Source organism: Malus sylvestris, chromosome 11 (genome assembly GCF_916048215.2).
Source record: "Malus sylvestris chromosome 11, drMalSylv7.2, whole genome shotgun sequence".
Classification (NCBI taxonomy): domain Eukaryota; kingdom Viridiplantae; phylum Streptophyta; class Magnoliopsida; order Rosales; family Rosaceae; genus Malus; species Malus sylvestris.
In genome coordinates this window covers 23,675,994-23,700,053 of record NC_062270.1, presented here as the reverse complement: position 1 = coordinate 23,700,053, position 24,060 = coordinate 23,675,994, and the positions used below count along the sequence as shown (strand labels likewise).

Sequence of the window (24,060 nt, the reverse complement as noted above, 5' to 3'; positions counted from 1 at the left end):
TGGGTGAGAATTGTCTCTCCATTTTCTCTCTAAAGAAGCTAACACCTTGGAGGGTACATCTAGCAATCCTACTACTCCAAGGTCACTCATTTCTTCTACAATCAAACCTTGGTGAAGAGACTTAGAGGTTCTCAATTTTGGGAACTTAGAGAACCTATTCTTCCATCCAAATCCATGGATCTAAGAAGCAAGGAATGAAGGCCCTATCTCTTTGGGTGATTAGCCTTTGCTTATGCAAAGAGGAATCTACAAAGGTATTAATTTCAACTCACTTTGTTTTGAGTTGATTATTGGTTCACCAATCTACTAGGCTTTGAATTTCATGGTAATGTTTTGTTTTTGAGTGCATGCAAGCATGATTCCGCCTTTAATTGTTAATTGCATGCTATATGATGTTGCTCAAATGAACATGTTTTACAAAATAAATCCTTCAGTATGAGTGTAGAAAAATATGGTAGAGAGTGTTCACTAATTTATGTGGCAAGGGTTGGTATTTATAGGGTTAAAAACCCACGGCACAAGGTAGCAAAGGAAAAGGATTTTGAAGGCCTAATTTGTATAGGAAATTAATACACAATCCTTGAAGGAAAAGGGTCTTCTAGAAGTTAGAAATCCAAAGGAAATAGGGAGAATAGAATCAGGTTTCTAGAACTTCTAGAAAGGTTTCTAGAACCAGATTTGTAGGACAAGGAATAAGGCCTTCTAGAAAGGGTGTTTTGTGGTTGATTTCCTAGAAAAACAAGGGATAAGGTGCGGCACCTTTGTAGGAGTGGATAAGGGCTTCTAGAAACCAATTTTAATGTGTTTTATTTGTATAATTATCCCTTAGAAATAGCTAGAATTCAGGCAAAAACTGATTTGGAAAGGATAAGATAAGATAAGGCTAGTTTGGATAAGATAAGGTTGGATAAGGTTTTGGATAATATCTCTTTCTTTTGAGCTGATTCCTTATCTTCTTTGTCTTGAATTTATTTCTTCACTCTTTTCAACACATTCCTAGCCTCTTGAACTTCAAATTCGTCCATCCATCTTGCTCCATTCATAAGCTGTCCATTTGATGCCCAAAACTGCCTCAAAAAGCTCCAAATTGCACTTCTTGCCAACTTTGTCATATGGACCTATAAACACACGAAAATAGCTTAAAACATTATAATAAACACAAACTAACTATGAAAATGCAAGAAAACAAGCTAACTAAGTCGCATAAATATGCTCCTATCACTTGGTCAGGAATCATAGCATTTCTGAGTGGTCAAGACTTTGAGCATTTCTGTGTGGTCAGGAATCAGAGCATTTTTGCATGATGTATAAAGTTGTAATATACTTTTTAATGTACATAAAGATTGACAGGGAAACCGAGAGCAGAAGTCGTACAAGCACCACTCAGGTTGTCGACCCTTATCTTACCGGGTAGAGGAACGGCAGGAGGCTAGGAAGAAGTTCCTGGAGGTGGTGGTCGTGTGTAGACCCATGCCAACTATGGCAACGATATCGCTGATGAGATTTATGTAAGTATTCTTGCATAACTTAGTATTTTGTTTTTAATTACTATAATTATGATTTAAATTCCATTTGACTAACTTTGTATATTTTTTTTTGTAGGCTTCAATTGTATAGAAAAAGGACTAGTATCTCGCCACTCCATTTCAGTAGCATCCTGACATGCCTATTGAGGAGCTGACACCTGACTAAGAGGTGTCTCTTTATGTGCTGATGGATGCGGTTGGCCGAAGGAAAGGCAAGGAAGTTCGCAGCCGAAGAAAGGATCGATTCATGTTCTTCGTCGAGTTCCACTGCAGCGACCGGGACCGACTCTCAACTTCAGCAGGTGGGGAGGAGTTGGCACGCCAAAGGGAATTAGTATGCCAGTAATTCATGGTCGTATCCCAGAGCTTATCAGCTTCTGGCATTATGATTCCATTGCCGCCATCCGAGCTTGTGTCGCCATCCTAATAGGCTCCCCAGCAGTCATCCTAAGAGCCCCCCCCCCCCCCCCACCCCGTGTAGCTGTCCGATGAGCCGCCCCATCAATCATCAAGACCTCCTGTAGAACGAACAATTTTTTTTGGGTTGGATATATTTAGTTTCAATTTTACAATGTTTTTTTGGGTTCTAATACATATTTTTTTAATCTTTGTGTTTAATATTTTTTATCTACGTAAACTCTTTTTGCTCGACGGAGTGTTCGTCGGATTATCTCGTTGTATTATTTTAATATAAAATGACGACAAGGTGCAGTTCATTGTTTGAAATCACCTCCGTCATGTTATTTTTGTCCTACACGACGAATGTATTTGTCGGGTAAGAATGAACTTAGCCAACGGACATTCATGTCTATGGGTAAAACTCTGTGCGACGAACTTGACCCTACGAAACTTGACCAACGATCGTCGTTCAAGTTTTTTGCAGACGAACCTAGTTCTATGCAGACGATGCTATTCCATCTCGTAATACATTTTTTCTATAGTGACGGTAATGAGAATGTCATTACAATCCTCATCCCCGCCTTCATACCTATATTTAAATGAGAGCTTTCATGCAAAGGGCTTAGGCTAAATTTATTTTAACAAAAAATCATACTATAACTTTATTTAATGTAAAAAACTTAAATTTTAATAAAGAGGACAAAATAATTTAAATTTTAATGAATATAACACAATTATGATATATATATATATATATGTATATAATAATAATAATAAAACCTAACGCGCGTCCATCATATACATTGTTTGTGATACTAAATAGCACTACATTGTTTATGAAATTTAACAGTACTACATTATTTGTGAAACTAAGCGGTACTATACTATTTATAAAACTGAACATTATTTATGAAACTAACCGATACTACTTTATTTGTGAAACTGAATGGTACTATATGAAACTTACCAGTACTACATTATTTATGAAACTATATGATACTATACTATTTTTTAAATTAAATGGTACTACACTATTTATTGGTCATGATTCATAAACAGTACCTAGTTCTTGGTTCGCTTTTATAAATAGTATTTAGTTATTGGGTCCAGTTCCATAAATAGTGTATAGTAATTGGTATATTTCCATAAATAGTGTCTCATTCTTGGTCTAGTTTCATAAATAGTGTCTAATTCTTGGTCCAATTCCATAAATAGTGTATAGTAATTTGTACAATTTCATAAACAATGTCTCTTTTTGGTTTAGTTTCATAAATAGTGTCTCTTTCTTGGTCCAGTTTCATAAATAGTGTCTCTTTCTTGATCCATGTTGGAAATATGCCCTGAAAGTCAATCTTTGGAAGAAATCTTTCAGGACAAATGAATCGATGTATGGATGATTCTTATACATCAAATGGCAAAGATACTAATTAGGACTATCTCAATAAACGAAATATGTCCTGAATAGTGAATCCATGGACAATGGATCGATTGAAGAAGTAATCTAATGATGTTAGACTACAGAGACCTTCTTCACATAAACAGATGTCCAAAAAGGTTCCTGGTCATTGGATTGTCGGAGGGATACTGACAATGCATAGACCGGTACATACTATGTCTGCTTCAATTGGAAGGATGGAAAGTCTCATCCCATTCGTGTTGTGACACTAAGACAAGTATGTAGGTGCTCATTAAGGGAATGAGTTCACTGAACACAATCGAACGGGAGTACTTGCATGGAGGTCTACTCACATGTCAAGCAAGTAACTCTAATGGTTGGAAAGATGTAAGTAATCCTTAGACCTGAGGCATCGTCGTTGTCTTGTGGTTAAGTACTTAATCTTTGATTATGTCAAAGTCTCCCCATTCGAGGGTGTCCACGGCATAATTGGGGTTAAGCCACTTAGTCATGAAGGCAAGTGTATGCGCAACAAGGAATCTCTAATCCTCGATAAGAGAGGAAGAATACTCTAAGATATGATTCGGGAATCTTCGGCCGAAGTATCGAGCGTAATAAAGGAAAGCGTTCCTAAACGACTCAATTGGATCATATAAGAAGGAATAATCACATTAGGGGTTTGACATGATATATCCATACCCTAATGATGTGATTGAGAGTATTGTATTAGAGAAGGATTGAATTACATTGTAATTCCAACTGACTAGGTTCTCCGAATAAACTTCTACATTAGCTTGGGTAGCTATGACATATGGTTAGATGTCACTCATAGCTTGTGAGTTCTTCTAGATGATTAGATGTAGTCGTCAAAGAAGAAAGGTGAATTAAAATGAGGTTTTAATTCACTAAGTGATTGAATTAAATATAAGCAATTGGATTAATGCCAATCACCTCACTGCCTTGCTAATTAGAACCTAAAAGGTTGTTCACCAATACACTATTGTAGTGAGTAATTAATGGATGATGGAAACAATTAATTGGATTAATTATGTGTTATGATTAATTTAGTAAAGTCTAAAGAAATCATAAAAGCGATAAAGATCGTTTTGGGCTTAAAGAAACGTTCGGGTTTAATTAGGCCCATTGGGCCTAAACCCATTGGGCTTTTATTCAAGCATTGGATGACTTGAAATAATAAAAGCCCAAAGCCCAAAAACAACACAAGAGGGCCGGCCATATTATGTGGGTTTTGGAGAGATATTTAGTCAAGTGTTGACTAGGTTTTCTTTTTGTCTATATAAGCAACTTTATAAGATATTGTTCATTAGGGTTTTTGTGAGTTTTGAACAACAAAAGAGGCAAAAGAAAATAGCTCTCTTGAACCACAAAAGCCGGCCACCAAAGGGGAGTTTTTACTAACATCTCTTACACCCTTTTGGTTATTCCTTCATCCTTCTCACTACACTAGTGGGTGAGGATCTTTAGAGGTTTCCTACTTTGGGAACTTGAAGAGAACCTAGGAGCACTCATTGTAACAAAGTGGAGGAGGCAAGGAGGGAAGCTAGGCTCAAGGATTTCAAGGAGCAAAGGCCTTGGAGGTGGTCCATCCTTGGTCTTAAGTCTAGATCAAGAGGTATAAGACTAACCTTCACTTTGTTCTTGTTTCTAAAAATTGTTTTGATGCATTATATATAAACCTATGAACCTTGAAGGGGATTTGCATGACTATAGCTTTGATAATATGTTATAAATGCTTCCGCTGCTTTCGTATATTAAATTTTGATTTGTATATGCATGATAGTCATTATGAAATCCCATTCTAGAATCTCATAATTTTCCCTTCAATCCAATCTTTTGGTTCAGTTTTAGAAATAGTGTCCTCTTCGGTTTCGCTGCATCCCCTAAGCAACAACCACCTTCATGACGGTATGTAAGTGAACAAAAATGTTGCAATGCCTTGAAATTCACAACCACCTTCATATATAGATACCTAAATCAAACCCAACCTTGCTACAAAGTTGCAGAGCTTTGAAATTCACTGAAAAATGTTGGAATGTAAGTGAACAAAAATGTTGCAGTGGTGAAAATTTTCTTGAGAAAGTTCGAGATCACCCAACGGCAGTGAACAAGAAATTCCATGATACCCAAAAAAAAAAAAATAGAGAACTTTAACGAAATGCTCCAAGTACTGTTCACTTTAATGGAAAACCACATTTTTATACTAAAAAGTTAATCATGATACTATTCACTTTACCCTTTATTTTGTTGTTATCATTAAAACTCTTAGTTTTCAAATTCTTTTCATTAGTTTTCCTAAAAAAATACTAAAAACTTAAAAATAAAAAAAAAAATTACAAAATTGAAGTGGGTGAAAACCCAGAAAACCCCAATGTTTAAAGAAATTGATGTAAGTGCCTGGGAGTGCTAATTGAGCAGCTCATTGGCGAGGATCAAAGCCAGCGGCCTTTTGCCATTGAATTGCACGTGCGCCAATAAGGTCCTTTTTTTTTTTTTTTTTGGCTTTTTTGGTTCATATCATTAAATAAAGTTATATGATAACTTTTCGTTAAATTCAAAGTTTTTGAGTCATTTTCATTAGTTTTCCTTTTTTAAATTAAGGATTCTCTCAAGCCCCACCCCCCTAAAGGGTACGATTACAAAATATTAAAATTAAAATATTTTATTCAACTAAAAATTAATACCTTTCAAAATAATCAATAATAGTAAATCCAAACATAAAAGTGTTTCTCAATATTTTAAGTCCACAAATATAGGAAATATAACATATTCCAATCTATAAGATGTGGTCACCATTTCACAATTGTATGGTCCTAAAATTCCAAAAATATATGAATCAATATCACCATGATAAAAGATAGTTATATATACTCCATATGGGGCAGGTTCGGATTGCATGTTAAGATACCATACACACTCCGCTCCGAACATCTTATCTGAAAATTTCCCCATTTCTGTTTTTTGTCCTTCAAACCCGACCAAATAAGATCGAAGCCCCACGAGTACTCAAATCCATGGGGGAAATTGTCATCCTGAGATATATTCAATACTTGTTTGTGCTCTTTGTGCTTTTGTCATAGACCTTGGTCTCTCCAAGGTTGTGTGGTTGCAATGGCATAGCCACCCACAAGGCTAAGGTGGACTGTAGTTCAGGGGGATTTTCTGTAAGGATAGTGCTATCCATGCACTCATTTTTACTTCTCACACTCACCTCTCAATTTTTGGTTGCTTGAATAGAATGAATTGAAGATGATCACTAATAAAAAATTAATAAGGCTGTGTTGGAGGTAAAAATGGGTTTGTGAATAGAACTATTCTTTTGTAAACTCATGCTTATAGCCTACTCTATTGATGCACAAAACCGGAGGTCTTGGTACAATGTAAATCCGACCGTCAATCTGCAAGTAATGTAAATAACACAAGATGTATCGTGGTTCACCCCAAGGTTTGGGCTACGTCCACACTGGTTATGTATTTATCTGAGGGAGAGAGAGCTCTGAGAGTGAGAACTTTGAGAGGGAGTGAGTAGCCTTAGGAATTGGCCTCCCCTAATTGTGAGGGTGAGGGGTCCTTTTATAGAATACGAACTCCTTACTTATTACATATTTGCCCCTTCCCTTATCATATAATTACTTTTAAGTCCCCCAAGTATTTGTACGAGATCTAAATATGAGGCCCTAAATCTATGAGTGGGTAGTCATGCCATTCGGTCTAAAAAACGTTGGGGCCACAGATCAATGAGCAATGAACACTAGTTTTCATGACATGATCAGCATAACCGTAGAAGTATATATTGATGATGTCGTGGTCAAATCGAAAAGTCGCCGAACGCATATTGATGATCTTCGGCAAGCTTTCCGTCGCATGCGTTGGCATAACCTTAAGATGAACCCCGCCAAATGCGCCTTCGGTGTGTCAGCCGAAAACTTCTTAGGATTTTTTGTCCACCATCGCGGCATCGTGGTAGACGAGAACAAAGCTCGTGTGATTATTGACGCCCCACACCCGACGACCAAAAAACAACTCCAGTCCTTGCTGGGGAAAATAAATTTTCTTCATCGCTTCATAGCTAATTCCGCTGGCAAAATGACGGCATTCTCCACGTTTTTGAAACTTAAAAATTCAGACAAGTTTGAGTGGCGTGAAGAACATCGAGCGGCTTTCACACAAATCAAGGTTGCTTTTGCGACTTCGCCTGTCCACGTACCGCCTCGGCGTGATAAACCCCTTAAGCTTTACATTTCGGCGGCTGAAGAATCCATCGGCTGCCTCATTGCACAAGATACTGATGCTGGGCGAGAACAAGCTATTTTCTATCTCAGTAGACACCTCAACCCTCCAAAGATCAATTATTTGCCCGTCGAGAAACTTTGTTTGGCTTTGTTCTTCGCCACATCAAAACTCCGACACTATATGCTCCCATCTATTACACAGGTCATTGCCCAGACAGATGTTATTCGATATATGCTTACTCGGCCAATAGTCAAAGGCCAAATCGGGAAATGGACAATGGCATTATGCGAGTTCAGTTTGCAGTACGTCCCACAAAAAGTCGTCAAAGGATAAGTGTTTGCCGATTTCTTAGCCCACCACCCTTCTCAATATGGGTTTAGGGGCACCAATGTTGAAATCGGAATGGTGGAAGCACGGGACAATTATTGGATGATGTATTTTGATGGTTCCAGCACGTCCACATCGGTCGGTGTGGGGATCGTACTTCATGACTTACACGCTGCCCGCGTCCTCGTCTTCGGGGATTCAAAGCTTATGATTAACCAACTTAATGACACTTTTCGGTGCATGAGTTGTACTCTGGCGCCCTATCACATGGTGGCCAGTTACTTGGCCGAGTCATTTGACGGTATCACATTCAATCATATTTCCCGTGGGTGGAACACCGTCGCAGACGAACTCGCTCAGATAGCCTCCGGAGCACAACTCCTGGGGGCAAGAGTGGACCAATGATACCCGTTTTACGGCAATCATGTCCAACTCTGGTTAATCAATAAGTCCTTCAGCGAAACCAAGTCATCCGTACATAGGTAATGTCTTTACCTTCATTGTTGGAACGGGAGGATCCTGTAGAGGTGTGCGTGGTCAAAACGCTACCAAACGACTGGAGAATGTCAATTATGCAATACCTTGATAACCCCAAAGGCAAACACGATAGAAAAACAAAGGTCTATGCCACAAACTATGTCTCATACTAGAATGAGTTGTATTGAAAAGGCAAGGATTGTTTATTGTCATGCCTCTGCCCGCAAGAAGCTGCCCAAGCAATCACAGAGGTACATGAAGGAATTTATGGAGCCCATCAATCAGGACGCAAAATGCTTTGGTTACTTCGCCGGCATGGTTACTTTTAGCCAATCATGTTGAAAAATTGTATTGAGTATGCACGAGGATGTATCCAGTGTCAAATTCATGGACCTATCCAAAGGTCCCCGGCCGAATTACTTCATTTGGTCACTAAACCTTGGCCGTTCAAAGGATGGGCAATGGACGTGATCGGCAAAATCATACCATCCTCCGAAGCAGCAAAACATGCATGGATACTCATGGCAACGGATTATTTCACTAAGTGGGTTGAAGCAAAATCATACGCCAAATTAACATCCAAGGAGGTTTGCGATTTTATGGAGGAACATATTGTGACCAGGTTCGGCGTACCAGAAACGATCATAACTGATAATGGCACAGTCTTCATAGCCAAAAGGTTCAAAGAGTATACGGCAAGCTTAAAAATTCAACTTGAGCAGTCCACACAATACTATACACAAGCGAATGGACAAGTCGAAGCAAGTAATAAGGTTTTGATAGGTATTCTCGAAAAAATGATAAAAGAAAGACCGGGCTTGTGGCATTTAAAATTGAATGAAGCCTTATGGGCATACCGGACTTCAACTCGGTCGTCAACAGGGACCACCCCATATGAGCTAACCTATGGACATGACGTGATGTTGCCAGTCGAGCTAAATGTAAATTCGTTACGCGTGATCGAGCATAGTAGTTTGTCCAGTGCCGAATACACCCAGGCCATGTTACAAGAATTAGAAGATTTGGAAGAAAATCGGCTTGACGCTTACAACCTCCTAATGGCACAAAAGAAAATTGTCGAGCGAGCATATAATCAAAGGGTCAAACAAAAAACGTTCGGCGAGGGGGAATTAGTTTGGCAAACTGTCCTACTCGTAGGGATTAAAGACCCCAGGTTCAACAAATGGTCGCCGAACTGGGAAGGGGGCATACCATCTTAAAGATCGAACCGGTGTTATTCACAGGTTGCCAATTAATGGAAAGTTTTTAAAGAAATATTACCCAGTCACATGGGAGATGCAAGAATAAAAGTTTTCTTTTATTTCATGAATAAGATGGGTTACAGTCAAAATATTCTAAGGCGACAAAGGAAGAAAAATTCCAAGAAGTGCCTTCAGCTCCAGCCACCGCACCTCGCCCATTATGACCTCAGCCTGCCGGTTCTTCTTGTCCATTTTCAACTGCTTGATTTGCTTTGTGCTCGCCATATATTCGGTTAAACAATCTTTACCACCCGACTCGAAGTCCTTCGCAAGCTCAAAAGCAATAGCCGACCTTCGTTTTGCCAATTCCGCCATTTGACGGTCGAGGTCGGCCAAGGCTTCTCCTTTCACCTTTAAAGCATCGATCTTCGGACAAAGAGTCTCTTGGACGGCCACGGTAGCTTTTAGATCTTGTTCAGCCCTCAGAGCGTTCTCGAGGACATTAAAGGTTTCCCGAACTCGCTCCAAGGTAGACGACGCTTAAACGATAGCCTCGGAGCTCATTTGACCATCGGCTCCGAGGTCGTTTAGGCATGCACCCAACAAATCAAGACCTTTGCGCTCAAGGACTTGCGATGCAGAGAGAGACAAGACTTCTTGCAATCGAACCAGAGTAGTTGAATCAGCGGGTTCAGTCGTAGTGGTCGAAGGACCAGCCGCTTCAGTTGTGCTTGACAAGAGAGCTTTGAACTCGACTTCTCATGAAGATAACAAGAAGGTTTTGTTTAAACCTGCCGAGAGGAGACTTCGGCCATATCTTCAGGTTCGTTGCTCGAACCTAAAGAACTTAATGGCCGAGCCCAGTGTCTTAGACTGCTTCTCAGTTCACGCGGTCGATGGAGGTTATCTACGTTCGATGGCCGCAGAGGCGACCAATAAATATAGATAACACCCTTCGACGCATAGAATTGTCGATGAAAATAGTGGGCAGGCACCTGACATTTAGTATTTTCCTAGTTTAGAGCTCTAAGGCAGAAAAATAACCAAGGAAAAGTGGTAGGGGTACTTACAAATGCCGAAGTGGCTTCTTGGGGAGGAATGTTGAGGTCCTGGTCATGTGGGTGAACGGGCGCTTCCGCCGTCACTTCTGGCTCTACGGCAGGTCGTTTGCCACGGTCGGGCACAGAAGGGCTGACTTGGACAGCTACCTCAGACGTAAGGGAGGTTGATTGCGTGGTTGAAGGTGACTCACTAGTGGAATCTCGTCACTTCCGTCATTCTCTTCTAGAACGACTGCCGCGTGTTTTGGATTTTTAGGATGAGTTCTCTCGGCCAAGGGGACTGCCTCTTCCAGGACAGGTGCAACGGCCGAGAGGCAGGCTGCGGGTAAGTACGAATGACCCTAAGACTGACGAAGGTTAGCATCTTCATCCGCGCCCCACGCTGATGTAGGAAGCTTGATTGATGGAGGGTATTCTCGACAACGACATATCAAGAGCTCGTCATCAGAAAGGTCGTCGAGGGTAAAAAAGTATCTACATACCTCTTCAGCTTAGTGAGAGGGTGTTGGTCGGGAAGCCAACTAGGTCTAAACGCTTCCGTAGATGAAAAATCGGTAATCTCTAGCTGAAGAGAGGCAAAGTAAACTTGTAGCCAGAGTTAAAAGACCCAGAGGGGATCGTTCTGGTACGAGTCGATCTTATGTTGGGTCGTCTCGGCCAAGTAGTGTAAGAGATGGGCGAGAACGGTTCAGCTAAGTGCTAGAGTGTGAACGCTAGCCAGGGCTTCGACCACTAGTATGTTCTCGACCAGGCACTTGTTAGATTTGGTACAACAGATATATTTGTTGTACCAATAGAAGAGGAAAGCCTTGTGTTCCCCTTCTCGCAGAGCCTCTTCTCCTCGGCCGGTAAAATGGAGATATAGGGTGTTGTAGTTGAAGAACTTCTTTTGAAGCTTCTGAACTTCTTCTTTCGAGGGTGCTTGATCCTCACCGCTCAATGTCTCAAGAGCCTGTTTTTCGAAGAGCATCTTCAGGTCAAGGTTCAACGAGTACCCAGAGAGGGCAGCATCAATTGGGATTCCAGATGGGGAAGTCCCCAAAATAGCGGAAATATCGAGAATGGTAGGATCAACGGGACTGAGAAGGAGGACCATGGTGTTGGTGGCCAAACACCAGAAGCTCAGATGAGCTTGTCCAGAACGACGTCTATAGATGAAACATGAATGGCGTCATAGATGCCTAGGGCTTTCCATTGCTTGCCGAAGATTTTTTCCATTCGTACAACCCAGACTGCCCAGGTTGTAGTGGTCGAGGGCCAAGAGCCTTGTGGCCTTGCCAAATCCCACTTCGACCATTCAAATCCTTGCAGCAGGGATGATAGGCAGTGTTCTTTGAGAAGTCTGGTGAAAGTTAATAGCGCCGCCACTTTGAAAAGAGGACCAAGAATTTGGTGAGGGGTGCTCATGTAATTTTCAAAACGTATGGTCTTGATTGAACTCCGATCAATGATTTTCTGGCATTGGTTACATTCTTTAGAAAGCTTGGAGATAAAGGAGGCCATCGTGAGTGGTTTAAAAGGATGAAAAGAAAAGAATCTTCTGGTTAGGGTGAAGATGAAGACTGCAAAAAAAGGGATTTTCTGGAGAACAATGGCAAAAAGTTTCAGAGAATTTGAAAGCGTAAAGTACAAATGGAAAATTTTGGTATTTATAGGCTTGTGGAAAGGAAAAAGGTCAAACGTTTGAAATTCAAAATAAGGCGTAAAATTGATCGAAGAATTTGCTAATCATTACGAACATTCAGGGAATCCGATTGAAAGGACTGAGGATTTCGTGTTCTGGGGGACGCACATTTGCGTGTGGCGGCAAGATTTATGGTTAAAGGACGTTTTGGCATCTGCACGATGTTGGAGGGTTCGTGGATCAAGGTGGCGTGGTTGTGTTCAGCAATAGGGTGAAGGAAATTTTGTGAAAAACATGTTCATTTGAGCAACATCTATAGCATGCAATTAACAAATTAAAGGCGGAATCATGCTTGCATGCACTCAAAACAAAACATTACCCATGAAATTCAAAGCCTAGTAGTTAGGTGAACCAAGACTCAACTCAAAAGAAAGTGAGTTGAGAAATTTATACCTTTGTAGATTCCTCTTTGCAAAAGCAAAGGATAATCACCCAAGAGATAGGGCCTTCATTCCTTGCTTCTTAGATCCATGGATTTGGATGGAAGAATAGGTTTCTCCAAGTTCTCAAAATGAAGAACCTCTAAGTCTCCGCACCAAGGTAAGATTTTAAGAAGAAATAAGTGACCTAGAGGAAGTAAGATTGCTAGCTATTTTCCTCTAGGGTGGCCGGCCTCTTTAGAGAGAAAAGAGAGCTTGTGTTCTCATCATTTCCCCAAAAGAAAAACCCTAAATGAATTTTGGCTATAAAGTCATATTTATACCTTCCTTCATTGGAGTGGCAAACTTGTAATTAAAGCAAGTTCACTACCCTCCTCTAAATGGCCGGCCTTAAGGGTTTATTGGGCTTTCAAGCCCTTTGTTTATTCAAGTTGTCATACAACCTGAGTTAATGGGCTTGACATTCAAATCCCATTGGGCCTTGCGGCCCAAAACTAACCCTAGGTCTATAACAAACTTATTCGTTTGATTAATTAACATTTAATTAATCCTAGCCATAAATAAATAATTAAACCATTTAATTATCCTTACTCATCTCCGTTGTTTCTTCAATCTCTACCTTACAATGTACGATCCATTAGGTTCCTTTTAGCGAGGCAGTGGGCAATTGTTACTCTTAACGATCGATTGTGAATTGAAACTTACTTTCAATTCTCCCTTTAGTGATTACTCACCTTTAGGGCTACCACAAACCATGAGTGACACCTAGCAGTATGTCATGGCTACCCAAGCTAATCAGAAGAGGTGGAGAACCTATTCAGTTTTGGATTACAATGCAATACGGTCTTTCTCTAATACAATACTCTTGATCACATTGTTTGGTTTGATAGTTTATTCATGTCTACTATCCAATGTGATTCATTTACTTATATGATTACTTTGAATGTGATTTGGAACGACTTCCTAAATCTCATTCATACTCTGGCTAGAGATTCTTAATCATATCAAAGAGTATTCTCCCTCAAACGGTTTAAAGGTTAGAGATCCTTTGTTGCGCATTCACTTGCCTTCATGGCTAAGTGGCTTAACCCCAACTATGCCGTGGACACCCGCGAATGGAGTGACTTTGACATAATCAAAGATCAAGGACCTAACCACAAGACAACTATGATGCCTCAGGTCAAAGGACTACTTTGCATTATCCCAACCATGAGTTCTCATGTGACATGAGTATGAGAACTCTTCGTTGATCATGTTCAGTGAACTCATTCCTTATTGAGCACCTACGTACTTGTCTTGGTGTCAGTCACACCAATGACTCGAGACCAGTCACTCTCACTAAGAGAAGACATAGCACATACTGATCTTAACGGACTGTTAATGCCCAATTAGCAATCCTATGATCAGGAACGTTTAGGATATGTATACGAAAGAGAATGCTCTCATAAATCTAACTTGTTTAAATTACATTCTCCTAATTACATATTCCTTGGACTTATCGTTTAAGCATATAACATTTATATGAGACGGCTTAAAACAATAATCTATGCCTTTGATATTAAACTACATTAGTTTAACATGTGAAATGTCCGTAAAGTATCATCATATGATTGGTTTTAGGGCACATTTCCAACATAGGGTCATGATAACAAAACGGTTCAGTAAGCCACACACTTTAAACGTCATTATTAGGGGGAAGTCGGGTTAGAAGATGCCATGTGGTGGACTAGTTGGCAGGATTAAGGACATGCAATTGTGCTCCATTAATGCGCCTTGGAAATAGAGTATTCAGATTCTTAGGTTTATATTCACTTCTTTAAGGTCGGAGCTCGACCAGAGAATTCAGGCTGAAGACCTCAGAAGCAAGGAGGCAATGTTTAAGCCCAAAATATTGGTTTGGGCCGAGTGTAGAATCATTCTCGGCCCGGAATGATTTATTTAAAAACTACTAGGGGTCGTCTTGTTCATGGGCCGCATGGTTAGGGTCATTTGAATCCTAGTAGAAAAAGGAACGGCCTGGAAAAGGAAGAGGCGAAGGAAGTTCTGCGGTTAACAGAAATCCTGGTATGATAAGCAGTCCCGGTGAGATGAGGAGGTTGAGACACATTTTGAATACGGCCTGATAGAAAGGTTAGGTCCAAAATCCTGATGGGAGTAGGAGTACTCGAGATGGTGTTTGATTAGAAGAAGAAGTCCTAATCCGAGTAGGGTTTAACTACTCGGATTAACTCTACTTAAAAAGTATGCTATAAATAGATGAGGTTGTGCATTGTTCAAGCCCCCTCCAATTCAACACACAATTGACCTGCGTAAACTCTCTCAAACAACTGACCTTCGCTGACACATCTTCCATTGGCATCAACAGCACTGTGAAAGCAATCGGTGATATCTTCAGTCGGCATAGATAGCTTTGTCGCCGTAGAATCAGCCGATCTTGCAGCATCTTTTGTTGGCATCAACAGTACTGCGGCGAGGACGGTTGGTTACCTATCCAAGTATCGGTCGAGAAGGATTTCCGAATCCTTATTGATTGAGGTCATCTCATTAGCCTTCTCGACGAAGTGAGGTGTTACAGCTTACTGAGCTCGGCGCATTGCACGCCGAGTTATTTTATGATTGGATACTCTCAAGTGGGATTTAGAGTTCAGCATTCAGAAAGCCGAACCACGTTCACTATTAAGACTTATATCCGCTTTGAGTATTTGTGCCCTTACACTTTTGTGTCGATTCGGTGTGAGTTTACTCTGACGAATATTATCACTATAACCGAATCAGACCACGACGATTTGTGAACTTCGTAAGAATAGTAGCCTTGTCTTCAGGTTCGAAAACCCAAGAGGTCGAGACGTGTTCCTTCCTCGGCCGCAATCGTATGACGCAGAAGTCAGCCGTGCACGCAACGCAACATCAACAACTTTTACTCCTCGGCCGAGCTTGGCCTATGAGTTGGCATGCCCTGCATTCATTGAATGACGTAGTTAGCTCGTAGATTACTCGGCCTGCGCACCACGTAGGCTTGGTAGTTTTTAGGGTCAACACATAATATCTTGCAATTACACCCAAAAACCACCATATGTGGCCGGTTCCCATCTCTCCAAAAAGGGTCGGCCACACCCCTATACCACCTCATTTCTCCAAAAACCTAAGTCCAATTCTCTTGCAAAACTCTCCAAATTTCTCTAAACACTTTCTCCCTCAAATTCTAACTTTGGCATAGGCGGTTCTTTGACCAAAGCCCCCCCATTCATTGTGGGCGCGTGAGACTCTTAGCCTTGACCTAAGGTGTTAATTTTTTTGCCGGTGCATTTTCGTCCAAGAAGAAGAAGGCGGAAATTTGCATCCACAAATTGGTGCTTTCATTAAGAGTTTGATTCACACGTTCGAAGAAGACTTTCGTATTCAAAGTTTCTCATTTCTTGTTCATTCGTAAATTTTTCATACTTTCTTATTCCTAGAATTTTTTAATTCTTTGAATAGAGGTGAGGAAAAAATACAATGGCGGGAAATTCAGAAATCACGACGAACGAAAATTCCTACGTTCAAAGATCTAGATCAAATGATGGAGGACAGGACATAGCCCAACCACAACGATCCACGAGACTTAAAATGATGGTAAGAGGATTAACTTTGTTACCAAGGAGCACCACCACCATGGCAGCCACAAGGACCACTGTGGCAGTTGGGATTGGGCCAGCTTCATGGTAGCAAGCCCACGGTGAGCAAGGAGCAGCACGGCAGCCACAAGCTCAGGCCCACGCCACTTTGTAGCAGCAAGATCGGGACCTAGAAGCATCCCAAGTTGCTGCCCCAAGCCTTGTCCACTTAGCGCACGTCCCAATCTTTAGCCCACGTTGCAAGGCAGCCGAAGTAGGCCTAGTGCGAGCAATAACACAAGCCCAAGCAGCTGCAGCATGAGAAGCAGCCCAGCGCGTTCCTGAACCGAGCCCAGGCCTAGATCCCATGAGTACCAGCAGGGTAATCTAAGCCAGTAGGCTGACCTGCTTCGGCGATCCTACCTGCTTTAGCAATCCAATTCGAGGTCCAGCCCACTGTCGTGGCCCAACCTACTCTCGTGGCCTACCAAGCAATCCTAACTAGTCCAAGACCAGTTCAATTGTCCCAACTTTAGATTTCTAGACCGATGGTTGAACCAGACGTATTTTTGCCCCATTTCTCCACAAATTTGACATATCCTAACTCAAATCTTGAGTCTGAAGTCCATTACACTTCCTTTACTCAAGGAGACATATACCATCCAAGCTTTTCCAACCCAAATGGTGAACAACAATTGTCTCGACAAATCATAGAGTTGACAAGCGCCCTTACGCAGCAGACAACCTTGGTGAATTAGCTCTTGCAGCTTACCAAAATGCAGCGTGCCCTAAACGAGGTGTCCTAAAGTAGGACAAAGGCAGACGACGAACCTCTCCAGTAGTATCCTGGCAAGTAGCCACTTGACTAGTCACGAGCTGAGCATTCTGACAGTGTAGACTTCCGACTGGGCCCCTAAAATAACCTATACTCTTATCTTAGTTCGCGAATGAGCGTGCACTCTCAGTTAGGTCCATGGATGAATAGACATTCATGGTTAGGGCCACACTCCGACAATCAACAATAAGCAACCTTCCAAGTGAAGTGTTCATTTGCGGCTAGGCCCACAAGGAACATTTTCCACCTCACATCGAAGTACGCAACATGACGGACGAAGAGAAGTAGTCACTCAATCCCGCTCAAGTTCAATCGGCAACCTGTGAGTAATTCACTCACCTGCCAGTAACGTACCACGTGCGCCGTAGCCATGGCATAGACGAGTCGAGCACAAGGAAGAGCAGCCTAGACTAACAGGTCACTACTGGGGACAGCCGAGAAATCCATTACCCCAACAAAGGCATATTCAAGAAGAAGTAGAGAGGATCGTGATCGAGCGATTGGGTGATTTCCAACGCAACAAAGCTATTAACGAGACACTCCGACAAGACATGACCAACATAAGTTGGTCACCTTTTATTGACAAGATCGAGCAGACATAACTATCCCACATATGTTGTCAGATACAAAGATTACTTCTATTCCGACAAACGCAGCAGCTCAGCCTAACGTTGCGCTGGGGGCAGATGAGTACCAAAAGGACACACCAGCCCAGCTACCAAGAGTCGGGGGTAGGCTTTGTTCTCAATACTCCAGACGATTCAATACTGAAGCAGCACATTGTTGGAAGTATGCCCACAAAGCCACTCATTTGATGTAATAACTTTTTGGAATACTTATTGTATTAAACTTTTATATGTTTAATGAAGGGCAAAGCTTATTGTTAATCACTATTTATTGTATCATGTGTTTAAGCAATAAGGGAATCCAAGGAATGTATTTGTTCTAAGAGAGAAGTGATCTAATGAGTTAGATTATCGAGACCTCTCTCTTATGTTCATTCCTAAAACGTTCCTAGCCATAGGATTGCCAGTTGGGCATTGACAATCCGCTAAGGTTAATATGTGTTATGTTGACTCAAACGTGAGTATGAACTAGTCTCAAGTCATTTGGTGTTGGACACTGAGACAAACACATAGGTGCTCGAAAGAGTAATCGAGTACACTGAACGTCGATCAAAAGAGAGTTCGAACATACATGTCATGTATGAACTCTAAAGTTGCAATATGCAAAGTAGTCCTTTGACCTGAGGCATCATAGATGTCTAATGGTTAGGTCCTTGATCTTTGATCATGTCAATGGCATTCCTTCGGATTGTCCACGGCATTGTTGGGGTCAAGCTATCTAGTCATGTAGGCATATGAATGCACAACAAGGGATCTCTAACCTTCCATGGTGGAAGGAGAATACTCTAAGATATGATTCTAAAGTCTTTGGCCAAAGCATATGAATATGACTTAGGAAGTTTGTTCCAAATCATATTCAAAGGAGTCATATAGGAAAGTATCACATTGGATAGTAGACATGAAACAAACTATCACTTAAACAATGTGATTAAGAGTATTGTATTAGAGAAGGACCGTATTGCATTGTAGTTGTAACTGGATAGGTTCTCCAACCAATTCTACTCAGCTTGGGTAACCATGATATGCTGCTAGGTGTCACTCATGGTTTGTGGAAGCCCTGAAGATTAGCAAACACTAATCTTAAGGGAGAATTGAAATGTGGTTTCAATTCACAATCGATCGTTAAGAGTAACATCGCCCACTGCCTCGCTAATTGGAACCTAATGGATCGCACACCACATAAGGATGTTAGTGAAGAAATTATATGAAATGGATAAGCAATTAAATGGTTTAATTGAAGAATGGTCAAGATTAATTAATTAGTTAATTAATTATACGAAAAGTTCGTATTGGGCTTATAAGTTGGTTTTGGGTTTCGGGGCCCAAAAGTGTTTTGGTCCACAAGGCCCATTATGTTTAAGTTGTATGACAACTAAAACAAAATGGGAAAATTAGCCCAATAACAAGGAGAGGCCGGCCATTAGGGTGAATGGGCAAGCTTGCTTAATTACAAGTTTGCCACTCACCAAAGAAAATGTTATAAAAGGAACTTTATAGCAATTTTCTCATTAGGGTTTTCTAATAGAAATTGGGTGAAACATTTTCTCTCTTTTTCTACATAGAGGCCGGCCACTTAGAGGAATTTTACTAGCATCTAAAATCTCTCTAAGTCATCCATATCATCTTCACAATATACAACCTTGGTGAAGAGACTTAGAGACATCAAGTTTTTGATGTTTTTGGAGAACAAATCCTTTTTCCTCTAATCATCAAAGGAGCACTAAAGGGAGGAAAACACAAGGAGGATTCAAGGAGCTTGGAGGTGACTTGAAGGCCCTCCACTTGGGTGAATCCCTTGTGTAAACAAGGATGAGCTTCAAGGGGTAAAGAATCTCAAAATCTTTACTTCTCTTTAATTTTGTTAAAGAGTTTATTTTGGTTCACCATATACTAGGCTTTGAAAGTCATGGGTTTTATGAATTGTTTTTGGATGCATGCCTACTTTAAAGTGTTGATAGCTTGCATGTGTATTCAAATGTTCATACTTGTTCTTAGCTAGGACAAAATTTTTCCTTCAAGTGGTATCAGAGCCTAGGCCTAGTTTATGGTTAATCCTTTTGGGTTTTGTGATGTTCATATTTTGTGATTTAAATGTTGTAAATGTTACAAGCTTTGTTCTTGCTTTTGAATATATAAATTTTGCTCGAAAATTTAGCATCTCAAATGTTGTAGATGTATTTCATTTAAGCATGAATATTGGAACTAAAATTTGGTGCCATGTGTTTTGGGAAATTCGGCCAAATCCTTAGGGTGATTTTTGGGTTCATGTTTGTCTTGTTAAAATGGTTTTAAGGTGATTTTTGGAACCCCTAAGTACCCTAGGATATTAGCCCTCTTTTGAGTGGTGAAAAATTGAGTTTTGGTGAATGAAAACATCCATGGAGCTATTATGAGTTTTCATGGTGTTCTTCAAATGTTCTTGAAGTTCTTGCCAAGAACAAAAAGGTTTGAAGTTTTGATTCAAAAGTTTTATGTTTTTCATAAAGTTTTGGTTTAATTTTGATGGGTGATGGATATTGGTGAAGCATTAATTTTGGTTTTAATGTTAGACAAATATCTTTAATGTTTGTCTAAACTCATTAATGTTTTTACAAAACATTTTCTTACAAACCATCAATTTCACCTCACCCACCAAAATCAACTTGCATATTGCACATGCATGCACTAAAACCTTTTCACACTTGTTCACACACTCCCTTGGCCGGCCACCCCTCAAGTGGGGTGTTTTTTGGGTCTTTTGTGCAATTACATAAAGTTGTGAAAATTTTGTGTTTTTGCATTTTGGCCCAAAAGTTTACGTTTTTACGTTAAGGTCCTAAAACGCTAAAGGACAAATTGTTTTGATCCTTTAATGATGTTTTTACATTAATAAAATTTTGGGATCTAGTTGTATTTACATGAAGTTGTGGACTATTGTGTTTATACAAAGTGACCCCAAAAGTTTTTGTATTTACATTATGGCCCAATTGTTGTGGTCATAGTTTCCTTTTGGCCCAAATAAAATGAGAACAAAATTGTTTTGTCTCCTTAATGAGAATTGGATTTTCATTCTATTTAGTTCCATTTAAATCAATTCTATGGATCCAAAAACCAATTGTTTAAAGTTGTTTTCTTAGTTAATGTGATTGATTAAGAAAAGGGTGATTATGAACCAAAGGCCACGATAATTGAGCTATGTGATTGGCCGATATACATTTTGAATGTTTGGGTTTTAGTAGTATAGATTTGAATGTAATTTGATTAATTCAATTTGTTGTAAATGGACATAAGTCCATCATTTGATTTGTGTTGTAAAAGGGCATAAGCCCTTATTATTATTTCATGTATTCCTTTTTGTTTATATGTATGCAAAATGGAATAGTTGGGTCCAACGCCCAATAGGAAATAACGGTTTAATTGGATTAAACGCGTAACTAAAATCAACAACTATCTACCTTAAACCCAAGGTCCAACACAAGGCTCGTGTTGGATCAAATCAAACGGTTCATAATCATCCTAAAACCTAATATGACTATATAGTCCATATGAGGATGCAATGCATTCGTTAGTAGTTCCATATAGTCTCGCTTGTTTCAACGAAACAGTGGGAGTATTATATGCTACTAAATCATATTGACTTGGACCAATAGTTGTGATAGGCCCAAGTTCTTTTAATGTGATTAAAATGTTTTGATGTAGCCCAAAACTACTCCCTCAAATCAAATATTAAGTTGATAAGCGAGAGATGTTTTGAACATCTCTTCGTAGGCCTTCCACCGTGGTGGGTTCCAAGCGTTTGTGACTCATGCACCGGCTTCACCCTATCATGGGGAAGTACAAAGCATGTGCTTACATCCAGGAGGAATCCATATACATATGATGAGGTGAATGTAGGCAACGAGGATAGCCGACATCGTATCATCGTGAGACTATTCTTGAACCCCTATACAAACTAAGCATGGTGGGAATAACTTAACTAAGTGCAATGAAGCCGACATCGTATCATCGTGAGGCAACATTCTCTAGAGGCCAAACGGATGGGTAATTACAAAAGTTGTAAATGAATAATGCGTTATTCTCTCATCATTATTTTTGCTAGCCAACATCGTATCATCGTGAGGTGGGCTTGGTAATGGTGAGTCTCCCATAACCCGCTAAGAGTTCAATATAACTCTCGAATTCTATTGAGGGATGTGGAATTTGCCAAAAATAGTGGGTGGTACTATTTGATTCAAAGACCCAATCAAATAGTTTTAAACAAACAATCTAATACGATTTCTGTTATGTTATGTAGTGAACGACATGCCTAAAATTATACCCACCATTATACTTGACAAAAGGGGCCTTAAGGGCCAACGTTTCCTTGCTTGGTATCGCCACATTGAGAATGTCTCAAAGGTGAAAGACATATTGTATGTGCTTAAGCAATCCCCTCCTCATGTACCTCCTACGAAATTAGCTTCAAAGGAGGAGTGTCAAAACTATGTTAGACATTATGAGGATGACTTACAAGCCAAATGCTTAATCCTCACTTCACTTAGTAAGGAGCTTATGAAGCTACATAAGCACATGGACACTTCTTGTGCCATGGTTGAAAGTTTGCATAAGATGCATGACATTGAGACTAGTAATGTACGATTCTCAAATGTTTGTAGTCTAATGAATGCCAAAATGGCAATGGGGACATCGGTCCATAAACATGGACAAAAGATGGAAAAGATATTTAAAGATCTTAAAAGTTTAGGAACTTCCATCGATGGGAAAATGGCCCAAGACTTTTTCCTTGCATCTCTCTCGGATGATTTCACTAAGTTTATTGTAAACTATAAAGTGAATAGATTCGATCATTCTTTGAAAGAGATGATTGACATGTGCTGTAGATTTGAAAAAGGTTTCAAAATGGACAGTGGGAGTGAGATTGCAAACATAAGGAAAAGGTTGCATAAGAAGAAGGCAAAGAAATCCAAAGGAACATGCTTTCATTGTGGAAAGGATGAACGTTGGAAGAAGAAATACAGAGTGCGCGTTGCGAGCCTTATGACACGAACTTTTGAAGAGACTATTTCTGTCATAGAGAGTGCTTTTACAGTGAGCTCCAGTTCCTGGATATTTGATTCAGGCGCTAGTCAACATATCTGTAATACGATGCAGGGACTAGTGGGGAGCAAATCACTGCGCAATAATGAGATGGTTGTGCGAGTTGGGAACGGCACTAAAATCTCTGCAAAAGCAATAGGCACCTACATGCTTAACCTACCCTCTGGGGAAGTCCTGGAACTTAAAAATTGTTTATATTTTCCTTCATGTATAAAGAATTTGATTTCCATCTCTAAGCTTTTACGAGATGGGCACTCAGTATTGTTTGACAAAATGAGTTGCACTTTATACTTGAACGGTCGTATTATCTCTCATGGTAATATGATAGAGGGACTTTTTCACCTCGAGACGAATAGTGGGATGCACTGTATTGCGAGCAGGAATACCTCAAAACCCAAAAGGGCTAGAGAAGAAGTTAACCAAGAAAAGATGTGGCATCTTAAACTTGGACATGTGAACCTTGAAAAGATTCACAAGATGTCGAAAGACGGATACATCCACCCATTAGGTAATGACCGGATGGGTACTTGTGAATGTTGCTTGAAAGGGAAAATGACCAAATCTCCATTTACTGGAAAAGGAGAGCGTGCCACTGAAATTCTAGGGTTAATCCACACTGACGTATGTGGACCTATGTCTACTACGTCGAGAGGAGGCTTCTCCTACTATATCACATTCACCGACGATCACTCTCGGTTTGGCTATGTGTATCTTATGAAGTACAAGTCAGAATCCTTTGAAAGGTTCAAAGAATTCAAGAATGAAGTTGAGAAGCAAACTGGGAAACAGATAAAGATCCTAAGATCGGATCGAGGGGGTGAATATCTGAGTAACGAGTTCCTAGATTACCTCAAAGAGTGTGGAATAATATCACAGTGGACTCCACCGGGAACTCCACAACTCAATGGAGTTTCTGAAAGGAGAAATCGAACCTTGATGAACATGGTTCGTTCTATGATGAGTTCTGCTGATCTACCAGTAACATTCTGGGGATACGCTCTATATACAGCAGCTTACTTGCTTAATAGAGTACCTTCCAAATCAGTTTCACAAACGCCCTATGAGATATGGCATGGAAGAAAGCCAAGTCTTAAACACATTAAGATTTGGGGTTGTGAAGCATATGTCAAGAAGCTTGAAGCTACTAAGCTTGAAGGGAGATCAGTAAGATGCTATTTTGTGGGATATCCTAAAGAAACTATGGGATATGAGTTCTACCATCCTGAC

General features: G+C 40.2%; 1 long non-coding RNA gene across 1 annotated transcript; it reads left to right on the top strand.

Annotated features, from left to right (window-relative positions):
- Positions 1-1,355: 1,355 nt before the first annotated feature.
- On the top strand, positions 1,356-2,252 carry LOC126590861 (uncharacterized). The gene is made up of 2 exons (XR_007612177.1): positions 1,356-1,508; positions 1,603-2,252. It is a non-coding gene; the product is annotated as an uncharacterized LOC126590861 (long non-coding RNA).
- Positions 2,253-24,060: the final 21,808 nt, after the last annotated feature.